Here is a 15,172-nt window from a genome sequence, read left to right on the forward strand (position 1 = left end):
TACTCACCCCCTTGTGTCTGCTGTGATGCCCTCAAGCACCCATCCAACTCCGGGTAGGCCACCGCCAGGATCCTGAACATCAGGGGGGTCATGGTGCGACGGGCACCCCTCCCACGTTGGGAGGCCATCCCCAGCTGAGCCTCCCCCATCTTCTTGTTCCAGCGGCGAATGTCCTCCCATCTTTGCCGGCAGTGGGTGCTCCGTCTGTGGTAAACCCCCAGGGTCCGGACGTCCTTGGCGATGGCACGCCAAATATCTTTTTTCTGGTGGGCGCTGACCTACATGAAATGTACAGGGGAAAAAGAGAAGTTATTACCAGCTGCACCGTCAAAGTGATTGGCCCCCATCCCTACCCTTGCCATGTGGCACATGCATTCACCGTCTTTCATGCACGCAGCACTCTGCCCCCTTCCTTCTTACATCCAGCCCTCTCCACACAGGCATAGCCCATACAACATGCACCCTGTGTACTTACCTGTTTGTCTGGAGGACCGTAGAGTAGCGTGTACTGGGGGAGGACCCCATCCACGAGCTTCTCCAACTCCTCCGATGTGAAGGCAGGGGCCCTATCCCCAGACGCACGAGCCATTGTCTCTTCCAGACCGAGGTCACAGCAGCACTTGCAGTGTAGGTCCTCTCCTGTCGAAGATCAGGTATCGAGTGATTGAACAGATAGTACCGTCACCGCTGGCGTACATGTGATGTGTGGGGTGATGTTTAGAGGTGTGTAGTGTTTTGTGCTTTGCTGTCTCTCTGCTTCTTCCAAATTGTTCATTGTAAGGGTTTGTGGGTAATGTGGGTGTGTGTTTTATATTGTATTTGGTGTGTGGGAGTGGTGTGTGTATGTGTATCAGGTGTGTGTATTTCGATTTGTCCAATGTGGTAGTGTTTTGTAAATGTGTGTGTATTTTGAACGCGGCGGTGTGTACCGCCGATGGAATACCGCGGTTGAAAGACTGCCACATGGATTCTTGGGTCTTGATAGTGTGGGCGTATTCCTGTTGGCGTGACGGTGGAGGTTTTGTTATCGCCAGTTTATCACTGACCTTTAGTGTGGTGGACTTGTGTGGGTGTCTAGATATTGGCGGATTCTGTGCTGTGGGTCGTAATAGCTGTGGTGGGATTCTGCGGCCGCGGCGGTGTGTTGGCGGTCTTCTGCACGGCGGTAAGCGGGATTTACCCCCAATGTTGTAATGAGGGCCGATATTTCCCTGGCCACAGGTGAAATGGCCTCTTATATATCTTTGGAACTTTCACATTGGGAAAGGTCACTCATTTTCAGATTTAGATCAGGCTTAGTTTGACACCTGCTGAGCTTTCCTTGGTGGGGCTGCTTGCCGCCCTGACCATGTGATGGGCTAGCAACTCAGTCCTTGGTACATTTTATGTTTTTTTGTAAATGTTATAACCTTTTTTTCTCTAGCTGATTAAGGAGTATTCTGAATCCTCAAGCTTTTCGTAGATATGTTGATGCCCTTTCCTATTTGAAGCAGCTGGATAGCCCTTTGGTATGCTATAGTGTGAACCGCTTCTTCAAACTTTCTGTTACAAGTAGGAAAACGATGGGCAGTTAGGCAGCATTGTCCCATCAGATGAATGATAAGCTATTAGTTTTTGAAATGGGATGGTTTTTACATGGCAGCTGGGTGGGGTTTATTTGCCTTTTTATGAGCACACCATTGTTATTGTTTCTCTGGTTTTAATTAACTATTTGCGCTCTTTGATTTTATTCATTTATTGTTTTACTCGTAAAATCGAATAAAGAAACGTTTGACTTTGACTTTGAAATGGCCACTTCTAATGAGGGACTTTGTGGTTTGATTGTAGGAAAAAGATATCTGAGAAAGAATGATGCAATGATCCTCTGCCCCTACCTGTACTAAAGTGCACAACAAAAATTTATAAAGTAATTTAATAATCAATCATTGATATAACACCTTATGCCATCTACATTAAGATGATTCTTCTCATTTCTCCTGTTTATCTGATTTTCCTGTCATTAAATTGTTGTAAGAAACTACTAAGTAGCATGTTGCTGCAAAGAGATTAAATTGCAAATATCATTGTAAGGCCCTCGTTGGGAGTGCCTGGTTTCATCTGGAATATTGATGTGTACAGAAATTATAATTTGCAATAAATATTACCTTTCAGAAGATTTGCTCCTCAAACTTGGCATATCAAGCCGATTTTAGTTTCTGGTAGTTAGTGGGCATTGAGATAACTAACGCCTTTCATCTGCTGTGCGGCACAACCTCAAGCACAATCAACCCATCTCAGCTGCTGCATGGATTTGGCCCGCCACAAAGACCTACATCGCTGTCGCAGCCCGCAACCTCTTCAGAACTGCCATTGCACAATGCATCCTCAGCACAGGCCCTCGCATCCCTTGTTCATGGAATCCTCGACGATAACTTGATGCTAGTGCAGCAAAGCACAGGGAGGCCCAAAGAAATACAAAATTGAAGAGCAAGTCGGCCAGATGTTCTATCTAATGTTGTATATAAATATAATCCAGAGCTTTGGACAGCAGTTATGTTTCTGTACTTGAAGCAAGTTTGTAGCACAGGGCATCTTCCGCCTAGCTGGGAAGGCTCTCTGACAACCTGTATTTAAGAAAGGCACTTCAGAAACCCACACAGCATATCACTTAGGCCCTCATTACAACATTGGCTGTAAAAGCCGCTTACCGCCGTGCAGAAGACCGCCAACACACCGCCGCGGCCGAGGAATTCCGCCACATCTATTATGACCCACATCTCGGAATCCGCCAAAAGTCAGACACCCACAAAAGTCAGACACCCACACAAGTCCGCCACACCAAAGGTCAGTGATAAACTGGCGAAAACAAAACCTCCACCGTCACGCCAACAGAAATACGCCCACACTATCACAACACACTAATCCACACGGCGGTCTTTCATCCGCGGTATTCCATTGGCAGTACACACCGCCGCGCTCAAAATACACACACTCTTACAAGACATCCCCACATTGGACAATTCAAAATACACACACCTGAGACACATACACACACCACTCCCACACACCCATTACAATATAAAACACACACCCACATCACCCACAAACCCCCACGACAAAAAATTTAGAAAGAAGGCCAGAGAGAGACACCACCAGAAAGAACAACAGCATCCACAGGCACTCAACACCATCACCCACACAACTTCCACGCACCTCACACAACACACCACTACATATCACCACACTTATCACCACACACTCCACCCCACACATCACCTACACCACCCCATGGCACGGCAAAGACAACCCAGCTTCTCGGAGGAAGAGCTCAGAGTCATGGTGGAGGAAATCGTCCGGGTAGTGCCACAGCTATTCGGAGCACAGGTGCAGCACACCTCCATAGCTAGGAAGATGGAGCTATGGCGCAGATTAGTGGACAGGGTCAACGCAGTGGGACAACACCCAAGAAATCTGGAGGACATCAGGAAGAGGTGGAACGACCTATGGGGGAAGGTGCGTTCCGTGGTCTCCAGGCACAACATCGCGGTACAGCGGACTGGCGGCGGACCCCCACCTCCTCACCCACAACTAACAACATGGGAGGAGCAGGTCTTGGCGATTCTGCATCCTGAGGGCCTCGCAGGAGTAGGTGGAGGAATGGACTCTGGTAAGTCAAAGCTTTACTATTACATCCCCCACCCTACCTGCATGCTATCACATACCCCCACCCTCACCCTCACCCCCAGCACCCCAACTCCTCACAAATGTCCCAACATCACAAACCACACATCCCAACACCAAGCCCTGCATGCAACTACAAAGCATGGACACCCATCACCAAACATGGCCACTGCACATACCCATACAATCCCTAAACCACCATCACACAAGCTCCCACACAGGAATGCTAGCACTGGGGTACATGGTCACCCACCCATTGCACACCATTACACACACAGATTTAACAAACATCCTTTTATACCCCTGCAGGACCCCTACCCAATGTCACCGGACAGGAGGGTCCACACATTGTCACACCACCCACAGAAGAGGCCCACAGTGATGACAGCACCTCTGTCCAACTGGATCTAGATGACCAGCCCGGACCATCGGGGACCTCTGGACAGTCAGTTCCCCTCACACAGGCACAGGCCACCACAGACCTTCCCCCCTCTGGAAACACCAACACAGCACCCACCCAGCAGGCCCATACCTCCGTCCCCAGGACACGTCAATCAGCTGTGTGTCCACCACTACAGGGAACCCAGGATAACCCACCACCCCAACAACAACAGGGACCTGGGGGCAGTGGTAGTGGGCACACGGTCCAGGGGACGGAGGCACTGGAACACAGGGGAACTGGGAGGGCTGCCGTGCGACAGGGGGCGGACAGGCCAAGGGAACCCACTCTCCACGAGGCCCTATCCTCCATCATGGGAGCATACCACCACTCCCAGGAGACGATGGCAACGGTACTGGCCAAGTTTCAGGAGACCCAGCGCATGCAGGAGGAACAGTATATGGGCTTCAGGGAGGAACTCAGAACCATCAGCTCCACCCTGGGCACCATCGTAGGGGTGCTGAAGGAAGTACTCAAAACCAGGAGGGACACTGTGGCACTCCAAGGGGCTCCTGACACTAGCATGGACGATGAACTGCCCACCACCTCCGCCGGCGCTAGTGGACAGGACGCTCCGCCACAGGACCACCACACCAGCACCCCACCCCCTGCAGAGGGAGAACCACCCCGCAAACGGACCCTGAGATCCAGGAACAAGACAGAGAACGATGCCAAGACCCCGCCAAGAAATGAGACCATCCTGATTGTCATCCTACTGTCCCACTTTGTCACCCTGTCCATAATTAAACTGCCCCAGCTCCACTTCCAATGCCCATATGGGCAATGCACCTGTGAGACTAATAGACTGGACTTTGCCATGGACACTCCTCCGCCATCACCCCTCACCATTTCACTACCCCCTCCAATTTTGAGCATTTAAATAAACACACCTAAAGCACAAAATGATCTGGAGTCTGTCTGTGATTTCAAAATAGTGTATTAGCAATTACAGTGACAAAATGTTTTTGAAATAGTAATGTCAACATACCTATGTCACACAGCTCTATTCCATGAGGAATCTAAGCAGATGTCATACAGTGGGACCCACATCTGTGAAACCGTAAGGGAAAGTGACAACTCAGTGACCATACACTGGATGAAAACGACAGACAGGAGAGAGGTAGTAGTGTTAAAGTACATGTAGTAGGCAGGATTGTATTCTTACCTGTGTCTCACTGGAAATATTGCTGGATCACTGAGTCCCTGTTGCGCATGTCTTCTTCCTCTGCTTCCTCCTCATCACTGTCCACAGGCTCCACAGCTGCAACAACACCGCCATCTGGACCATCCTCCTGCAGAAAAGCACCTGGTGTCGCAAAGCCAAGTTGTGAAGCATACAGCAGGCCACGATGATCTGGCACACCTTCTTTGGTGAGTAGAATAGGGATCCACCTGTCATATGGAGGCACCTGAACCTGGCCTTCAGGAGGCCCAAGATCCGCTCGATCACCCTCCTAGTTCGCCCATGGGCCTCATTGTAGCGTTCATCTGCCCTGGTCCTGGGATTCCTCACTGGGGTCAGTAGCCATGACAGGTTGGGGTAACCAGAGTCACCTGCAAATGGTGAGGGGCAACTGTTAGACACACACTACCCTGGAGGGATAACCCCAGACCCAGACAACCATTCCCACTGACTTGCTTCCAGGTGCTCACCTAATAGCCACACACAGTGCCTCTGGAGTTGACCCATCACATAAGGGATGCTGCTATTCCGCAGGATGTAGGCATCATGCACTGAGCCCGGGAACATGGCATTCACATGGGAGATGTACTGGTCTGCCAAACATACCATCTGTACATTCATAGAATGATAACTCTTCCGGTTTCTGTACACCTGTTCACTCCTGTGGGGGGGGGGGCAAAGCCACATGGGTACCATCAATGGCACCTATGATGTTGGGGATATGTCCCTGGGCATAGAAATCACCTTTCACTGTAGGCAAATCCTCCACCTGAGGGAAAACGATGTAGCTGCGCATGTCTTTCAGCAGGGCAGACAACACTCTGGACAACACGTTTGAGAACATAGGCTGGGACATCCCTGATGCTATGGCCACTGTTGTTTGAAAAGACCCACTTGCCAGGAAATGGAGCACTGACAGGACCTGCACTAGAGGGGGATTCCTGTGGGATGGTGGATAGCTGACATCAGGTCTGGCTCCAACTGGGCACACAGTTCCTGGATTGTGGCACGATCAAGTCTGTAGGTAACAATTACTTGTCGCTCTTCCATTGTCGACAGGTCCACCAGCGGTCTGTACACTGGACGATGCCGCCATCTCATCACCTGCCCTAGCGGACCGGCCCTATGGATGAGAACATGGAGCAGAGGGTCAGCTAACACTGAGGTACTAAAAGAACAACTTTATTGCACACATTTGTCAAACCGCTATGTGCCTGTCTTGGTGTGTATGCAAGGCCTAGATATGTGTGACGCATTTAAAAATAATGCCATGTGGCCCCCTGAAATGGCGGCTGCCTGACCTGTAATGTGGGACAAGGGGATATGAGGTAACTGCGCTGGCGTTGTACACTGTCGCGGTAGGCGGTCGAAGACCGCAGCGCAATCCTCCATTGGTTAACATTGGACCCTATGGGACCCAGGAGCCAATGACGATGTACGCCAGCGGTGACGGTACGCACCGCCGCAGACGTGACCGCCATTTTCTCTCTGTTCACTCACTTGATACCTGATCATCAACAGGAAAGGACTTACACTGCAAGTGCTGCTGTGACCTCAGTCTGGAAGCAACAATGGTTCATGTGTCTGGTGAAAGGGACCTTGCCTTCACATCGGAGGAGTTGGAGAAACTAGTGGATGGGGTCCTCCCACAGTACACACTACCCTACGGTCCTCCAGACAAACAGATGAGTACACTATGAGCATGCTGTATGGGCAATGCCTATTTGGAGTGGTGTGGATGGGAGATGGGGGGGGATGAGGCGTGCATGATCCGACGGGGAGTGTATGTGCGACAGGGCAAGGGTGGGAACGTGGGCCAATGACTGTGACTGTCTGGGCGAATAATTTTGTACTTTTTCCCCTGTACTATTCCTGTAGGTCAGCGCCCACCAGAAGAAGGATATTTGTCGTGCCATTGCCAAGGACGTTAAGGCCCTGGGGGTCCACCACAGACGGAGCACCCACTGCCGTAAAAGATGGGAGGACATTCGCCGCTGGAGCAAGAAGACGGCGGAGGCCCAGCTGAGGATGGCCTCCCAACATGGGAGGGCTGCCTGTTGCACCATAACCCCCCTGATGTTCTGGATCCTGGCGGTGGCGTATCCGGAGTTGGATGGGCGCTTGAGGGCATCCCAGCAGCCACAAGGGGGTGATTACAGTCACATCCATCTGACTCTGTGCGCATTGGAGGTGTCTGGGTGTGGTAGGTGGGCTGTGGGTTCCCCTAGGCTAGGGTGAGCCTTGTAGGCAAGGACCCTTTGTGAGGCAGGATAAGTGGCACCCCAACCCCACCAGTAGTAAGAGCCATCTACACCTAGTCAGGCTCCTCTGACTTCTATGTGTGCAGCAATCGGGCATAGACCATGTACCCCATGTCCCTGTGAGGAATTAGGGAACTCTAAGTGCATGGCGTTGTGCAGAGGGCTGCTGTGTCTGCAGTGTCCGCCAACGGTAACGGTATTGCATGTACCAAACATGTCTTTCTACTTTCTTTTCCCCCCTTTTTGTGGTCTCCCTGTTCTTGTGTGCATTAGCATCATCAGGCAGAGGAGCTGTGCCACCAGAGCAGGAGGGAGCTGCACCCTACATGGCCCTGGAGGGTGACACTACAGAGTCAGAATTCACCAGTGGGACGGAGGGCGAGGGGAGCTCCACGGCGGGGACTGGAGCAGAGACCAGCGATACTGACTCCTCCTCTGATGGGAGCTCCCTTGCGGTGGTGGGCTCCTCTGTGCCCCCCGCATCTACAGGTACAGCCGCCACCCCCCCTACCAGCACCGCCCTCCCAGCAGCCCCTCAGCGTGTGGCCCGTGGCCGCTCACCCAGGAGGGTGGGCATCTCCTTTGCCCCAGGCACCTCAGCCCCTGCCCCAGTCAGCCCTGCTGCCCTCAGTGAGGAGGCCATTGACCTCCTGAGATCCCTCACTGTTGGGCAGTCTACCATTCTGAATGCCATCCAGGGTGTAGAGAGGCAGTTGCAACAGACAAATGCATACCTGGAGGCCATTCATTCTGGTCATGCAGCCCAACAGAGAGCATTTCAGACTCTGGCCTCAGCACTGATGGCAGCCATTGTCCCTGTGTCCAACCTCCCCCCTCCAACTTCCTCCACCCAGCCCCAATCCCCTGTACCTCAGGCTATCCCAGCACACCATCAGACCAGCATGCACACACCTCAACACACAAGGGTTGCTCTGGCAAACATAAGCACCACACATCCCACAGGCACTCACACAAGCATCATACCCATGCACACATACCAACATCCACTGCCTCCACTGTGTCCCCCTCCTCCACATCTCCCTCCTCCCTCCCTGTCTCGTCTCCACTCACACCTGCATGCACTACATCCTTAGCCACTACCTCCATCACCAGCACACCCATCGCCACACACCGCTCACGTGCAATCACCACCCCCACTACCATTCACACATCCCCTGTGTCCTTTACCAGTGTGTCTGTCAGCCCTCCTCCCAAAGTACACAAACGCAGTCACACACCCACCCAACAGCCATCCACCTCACGACAGCCTCCAGCCCATGCACCTTCACCCAAAGTCGGCAAACAAACACCTCCTACAACCACTACCTCTTCCTCCACTCCCAAACCCCCTCCATCTACCCGTCCCAGTGTGTCTAAAAAACTTTTCCTGTCAAACCTTGACCTCTTCCCTTCACCTCCCCCACCCCTTCCGTCCCACAGGGCCCGCCTTTCCAGGTCCCAACCCAGCACCTCAGCCACCACATCCCCGGGCACAGCAGTAACCGGTTTCTGGAGTGCGCCAAGCAGCAGGGCTGCCAGTGTCCCAAGTAGCGAGGCCAAGGACATTCCTCCACCTCCAAAACAGAAGAAGCTGCCCACATCCCGGAGGGAGAAGGCCAAAACACCTGCCACCAAGGGCTCAGCCAGGACAACAGTTGGGAGTGGCAAGACAGCTGCGCCACCATCCAAGGTGGGGAAGGGCCTGAAAAAGAAAGGCAAGTCAACGTCGCCGCCAACCTGCACAGCGGACAAGACCAGCACCAGCACCGCCACATGCACCGCCGCCAGCACCCAAGATACTGAGCCCTTCATCTGCACCTCAGACACTGTGCCCTTCAGCAGCACCAAGGTCAGTGAGCTCGCCATCAGCACCGCCGCTCAGGACACCGCCGCCAGCACCAACGCTCAGGACACCACTGCCAGCACCCCCACTCAGGACACTGCCGCTAGCACCAAGGTCAGTGAACCCCACACCAGCACCGCCGCTCAGGACACCGCCGCCAGCACCAAGGTCAGTAAGCCCCCCACCAGCACCGCCGCTCATGACAGTCACCAGCACTGAGACCAGTGAGCCCCCCACCAGCACCACTGCCCAATGAGCACCACAAGCATCGCCGCTACTGAGCCAGCCGCCACGCCACATCCTGAGCCAGTGGCACCACCGCAGACATGGCTGCCATCCCCAGTGGTCATTCATACGAGGCTGGTGGTCAGTTCCAGGGGCCTAGCCAGCTTCCATGTTGCACCACCATCAGGGGAGTGTCACATTCACTACCTCAGTCCTTGGCAGGATGAAGCGCTCTGGGCACAAAGCCCCCTCCAGAACCAGTGGAGAAAGACATCCACTACCTCAGTCCTTGGCAGGATGAAGCACTCTGGGCACAAAGCCCCCTCCAGAACCAGTGGAGAAGGACATCCACTACCTCTGTCCTTGGCAGGATGAAGCACTCTGGGCACAAAGCCCCCTCCAGAACCAGTGGAGAAAGACATCCACTACCTCAGTCCTTGGCAGGATGAAGCACTCTGGGTGCAAAGCCCCCCCAGAACCAGTAGAGACTGTATCCACTTGAGAGACTGTGGCTTTGCACTCCCAGGATAAAGCAGTGGGCAAACCACCCACTGGAAAAGACTTGAGAGACTGTGGCTTTGCACTCCCCAGGATAAAGCAGTGGGCAAACCACCCAGTGGAAAGACTTGAGAGACTGTGGCTTTGCACTCCTCAGGATAAAGCAGTGGGCAAACCACCCACTGGAAAGACTTGAGAGACTGTGACTTTGCACTCCCCAGGATACATCAATGGGCATGGAGCCCCCTCGTGGAGCTGGCGTTGTGCACTCATCTGGCTGAGGTGCCCCCCTTCCTTTCCCCCTGAGGTGCCTGTGTTTTTTTCCGATCTGATGCCTCTGCAGTGTTCTCTCCGTTTCGATCGGGTATCTTGTGTGGGCCTCGCCCATGCATTTTGGGCCCAGTGGTCCACGGACTATATTGGTGCAGTACCTGGACTTTAATTCTTGGTGTACATATTTGTTTATAGTGTATATAAATTTTTGATTAATGGATTTTACATGATTGCAATCGTTCAAATCATTTCCTTTTGTCCTTGCGTTCTTCCAGGGGAGGTTGGGGGGTGTAAATGTAATGTTTCAGCATATATTGGTGTGTGTGTTGCTGTAGGTGAGGGTGGGGGTGGGGGTGTTGTGTGTTGTGTGTGTGTGTCACTCTCTTTTTCCTCCCCCCTCTCCTGTGTCGTATGTGCAGTACTTTCTGTGGTCATCGCCGCCATCGGTCGTGCTCCTGGTAGAGGAGCAGAAAGACAATCGCAGGGAGTATTTGGAATTCAGGCTCCATGGTGTCCTGGTTCCTCGTGGAATGTGTAGAGGTGAGTGTTTCCCCTTCCAAGTCCTGTTTCCACCGTGTTTTTGATCGCTTTTACTCCGCCCCGGAAAAGGTGGCGGATTGGCCTGTCAGAATAGTGTAGGCGATACATTGTCTTCCACCTGTCTGTTGGTGGTGACCGCCATGCTGTTTGTTTGTACCGCTGTGGCGGTCGGAGTGTTAAAGTGGCTGTCTATGTTGGCGGTTTCCACCACGGTCATAATTCCATTTTTTTTACCGTCTGCCTGTTGGCAGGTTTACCGCCGCTTTACCACCGACCACCAGGGTTGTGATGAGGGCCTTAGTATTCTTTGGAGCAAGGCTTACTAAGGACACATTCAAAGTTTAATGAGTTGATATGCTCAGCGAACCTGGACCTGACTTAACAGCCTGTCTGACTTTTTCAGATTTGTTGGGTTGGAAAACAAGTCACTTAGGCCAATGTCTGTTAGGGACTTTTTGATATAACTCATATTGACAGGCGCTTTTCCAAGTGGAGACAGTTCTAAATAACTTGCCTGTTATTGCTTGATTCCAAGCTGGTCCTAACCTTTACCCCTAATAAAAGTTGCATGACCTGAACAGTGTCAGAAATACAGCATTGGTTGAGCTCTGGATGCAGGATGTAATTTGAGGTGGTAGGAAGAAGGTTGAGAAGCTGCCTGCAGATCCGTCCCTCCTCCACCTGAATGGGCTTTACGTTATGGTAATCCCACAACCTAACCCTGTTTGTTGCCATTAGAAAAAACTGCAAGTTATAGATTTAGAGGGAAGGGGCTACCAAGCCCCTATGTTCTTTCCTGGAGAGATTGAACAAGGAGACGGGACCCTGCTGAGTCTTGAGTGAGCAACATTCACCTGTACATGCCAGGAACCGGATGAATCAAATAGGACACTCAGGTAATTAAAGCTTTGAAATGAACTCATGAATTGACCAGAAACTCTAAGAGATCCCATGATTCTCTTCCCCAGACCACAAGCCTTAACATGAGATTTCCCAAAGTTAGTTGTCAAGTTCAGGTTCTTCAAAAACCTTATGAATGATTCAACCAAAATATGCAAAGCTTCAGATGTACACACCAATGTTACAGAGTTGTTGGCATACAACAATGCCGGAACGCAGCCGCTGGCAATCTTAGAGAGATCAGTGGTAGCTGTTTCAGGAAGTCACTTAACACAGTTGTATAGATTATAAACAACAGAGAATATAAGCTACACCCTGGCCGCACAACCCTACCCAAAGCAAAGACATCAGTAGTTTCTCCTGAGTGACCATATCTTGCCCTCACCCCAAGATTCTCATGTAAGCTATACAAAATGTTCACCAACTAAACTTTCACCCGAAGTTTTAAAAGAGTTAACCACATCTTAGTCCTCTCCACACTATCAAAAGTATTGGATAAATCCATGAAGGCGAGGTACAGCGGGCAGCGCTTAACAGTGACATATGTTCCCATTCGAAAATGTAAGTTTAAGCATTGCTCCACTGTACCTATCTCTGTCCGAAACCATAGTAACAAGGGGATAGAATGTTACTTAGGTTGGCCAAGGTCTGCAGACAGTTGAAGATTACATGCCCAGTTATCGTCACTGTACTATCAATCAGCGATATCGGGTGGTAGCATGTTGGCAAACCCCAATCTCCTTTTTTTTAAATGGGGCCTTAATGGCCAGAGCACAGGAGTTAGGTGGCTTGGCATATAAACCGTTGTTGAATAGGTTGGTCAACAGGGGGCCCCATAAGATAATTTTGACTTTCAAAAGATCCATGGGTATGCCATCTGGCCCCAGGGATTTACCGCTTGAGCTATGTCTGATTGCTAGGTCGACTTTCCCAATGAAATCTGTAAAAGAGCAGAGATTCTGAGGCGAGTACTAAGGAGGACAGTTTGTCTCTCATCTTCAATGATCTGATAGATAGAGGAGTATTGACTAACGCAGTCTACGGCTGAAACATCAGACTCTAGGCATTCTCGGGGCAATATATCTTTTAGTCGCAATCTAGCCATAATTTCCCATAAAGCTTTTCTGTTCTTCTGGGACGCACCTTCCTCCAAAGATACCCAGTCCCTTTTATTTAGAAACTTTTTCAATTCCTTGAGGGCACGATAGTAAGCTCTTCTAGCTTCCCAAAGTCCCTCCACATTGCTAGGAATTTCTGAGATGGCCTTCCTCAGGTGACGATTAGCTGCTGAACACTAGGCATCGAACCATCACTGGGGAACTAAGTCAGGGTGAAGGGGTTTCGACAGGAAATTCCTAATGCATATACATAGGCTTCACCTGAGTTATCGAATAAGCACCCTAAAAACACAGGTAGGAACTTGGTAAGTAAAGAACTTAGCATGGCTTTAGGAACTTTTAGGGACCATATAAGTTGCAGGCCATCACTGGAATGATTATTAATGACAGTGCCCGCTGTGGGCCCAATATCCTTTTTCAATGGAAAAGCGCCCTCGAGGCATAAAGGGTTGTGATCTCCCCACCGAGACTCAGGCATGAAACATGATAAGTCATGGGCCAAAACTCCTTAGGGCAAAAGATATATTCAAGGATCGAGGACCACTCCTCCCCCTAAAAGTTGGTGTGCCCCGTCCAAGTTCATGATAATCAGTGAGGACACCAAATAAATCATGTGTGGCTAAAAGGTCAGCTAACTTTCTACCCCTGGCATCTGTATCTTTTGGGGCACTTACAGAGCCCATGTGGTGTAAATCTTTCCGAAGATTTCCCACTTTAGTACTGAAATCGCCACATAGCAACAAACAGGGCTGAGAGACGTTACTGGTGCGGATTGGCTTCAGACCATCTACAAAAAAACACAACTCCTCAAAAAGATGGCAACCAGAATTGGAAAATACATTCTTATAAAGATTAACTAAGTAAAAATAAAAGGGCCCCTCTACAGCTTTAATAAGCGCTGCCTGAAAAGCAGGACTGTAAGCAGTAAATAGGGATTTCAACCATTTTAAGACCCAGCTTAACCCAAATAGTTAGGCTGCCTTTGGCTTTCCCATGTGTGGAAGGTATTGTGGGGGAGGAGTAACACAAGTAACCCCTGCATGTAACTTCTGTGGGAGTCCAGGTTTCCTGGAGGGCAACAAAGTAGAACCTATCAATAAAATCCAGCCAGTCTTGGTGATTAACTTTGGCCCAGATTTACAAAAAAGTGGTGCAACATGGCGCTGTGACAAAATTTGCAGCGCCACGCTACACCACTTTTAAATTGCAGGGATAGGCTGTATTTACAAAAATATGGCGCACCCCTGTATTTCTCCCTGCGCTAGTGCTAAATTTAGCTGCCAGCGCCAATGCCAATGCAGACATCCTTGCACCATGGTGCAAGGATGTCTGTCGTAAGGGGTGTGATTGTTTATGTGCAGGAAGGTGTCCCTTCCTGCACATAACCACACTACAATGGTGACTTGGCACTTCTATGTGTGCAGCAGGATGCAGCATACGTAGAAGTACCAAATCATCATTTTTGAATAACAATAATTTATGGCTTTTTGCTCTTTCCATGTGTACTGCAGAAAGCAACACACACTGAAAAAGAAAAAACGAGGAGGAATAAAAGAATTCCTCCTCATTGTGCCATGCTCACACCACCCCTGGGGTGGCTTTAGTTTTTGGCTCTGCCACAGATTAGTGATTTCTCGTAAATCTGGGCAGCGTCAAAAGCACTGGGTGCAATGGGTGTAGTGGAACACCACAGCAACACCCATTGCACACCCATCTGCCACAGTAACCTGTGTCGGGCCATATTTACAAGGAGGCATCAAAATAAGTTTAGCTTAACACCTCCTTATAAATATGGTGCAGTGAATAGCGTCATCAGAGTTTCACTAAAAGTGATGCTCAGGTGGCGCTAGGGCCTTAGAACTCTGGCCTCTTGTCTTTAAGACCAGCTATGTTCCAGCTGACTAGGGAAAAGGATCACCCTGCACCGGTAGAAACTATCCCAGCCTTGCAACCTATGGCAGTCATCACTTCTGTAACCACTGAGAGCAAATCTCTCACAGTGAGTTGTTGCAGTCAATCTACTTCTGATAGCGTGTCAAACTTATAACTCACTGGGACATTTATTATGATGGGGCTGGTGAAAACAGTTACTGGTTCCGTTTGAAATATGAAATCAGGGTGAACACTGCAGATTTGTGCATTTTCAGCAAAGAGATTTTGGTTACGGAAAACAGTTGAAGCGTCATCTTGGTAAAATATCAGGCTAAAATAAAGAACTATTATGAGAAATGG

Source organism: Pleurodeles waltl, chromosome 10, assembly GCF_031143425.1.
Source record: "Pleurodeles waltl isolate 20211129_DDA chromosome 10, aPleWal1.hap1.20221129, whole genome shotgun sequence".
NCBI lineage: Eukaryota > Metazoa > Chordata > Amphibia > Caudata > Salamandridae > Pleurodeles > Pleurodeles waltl.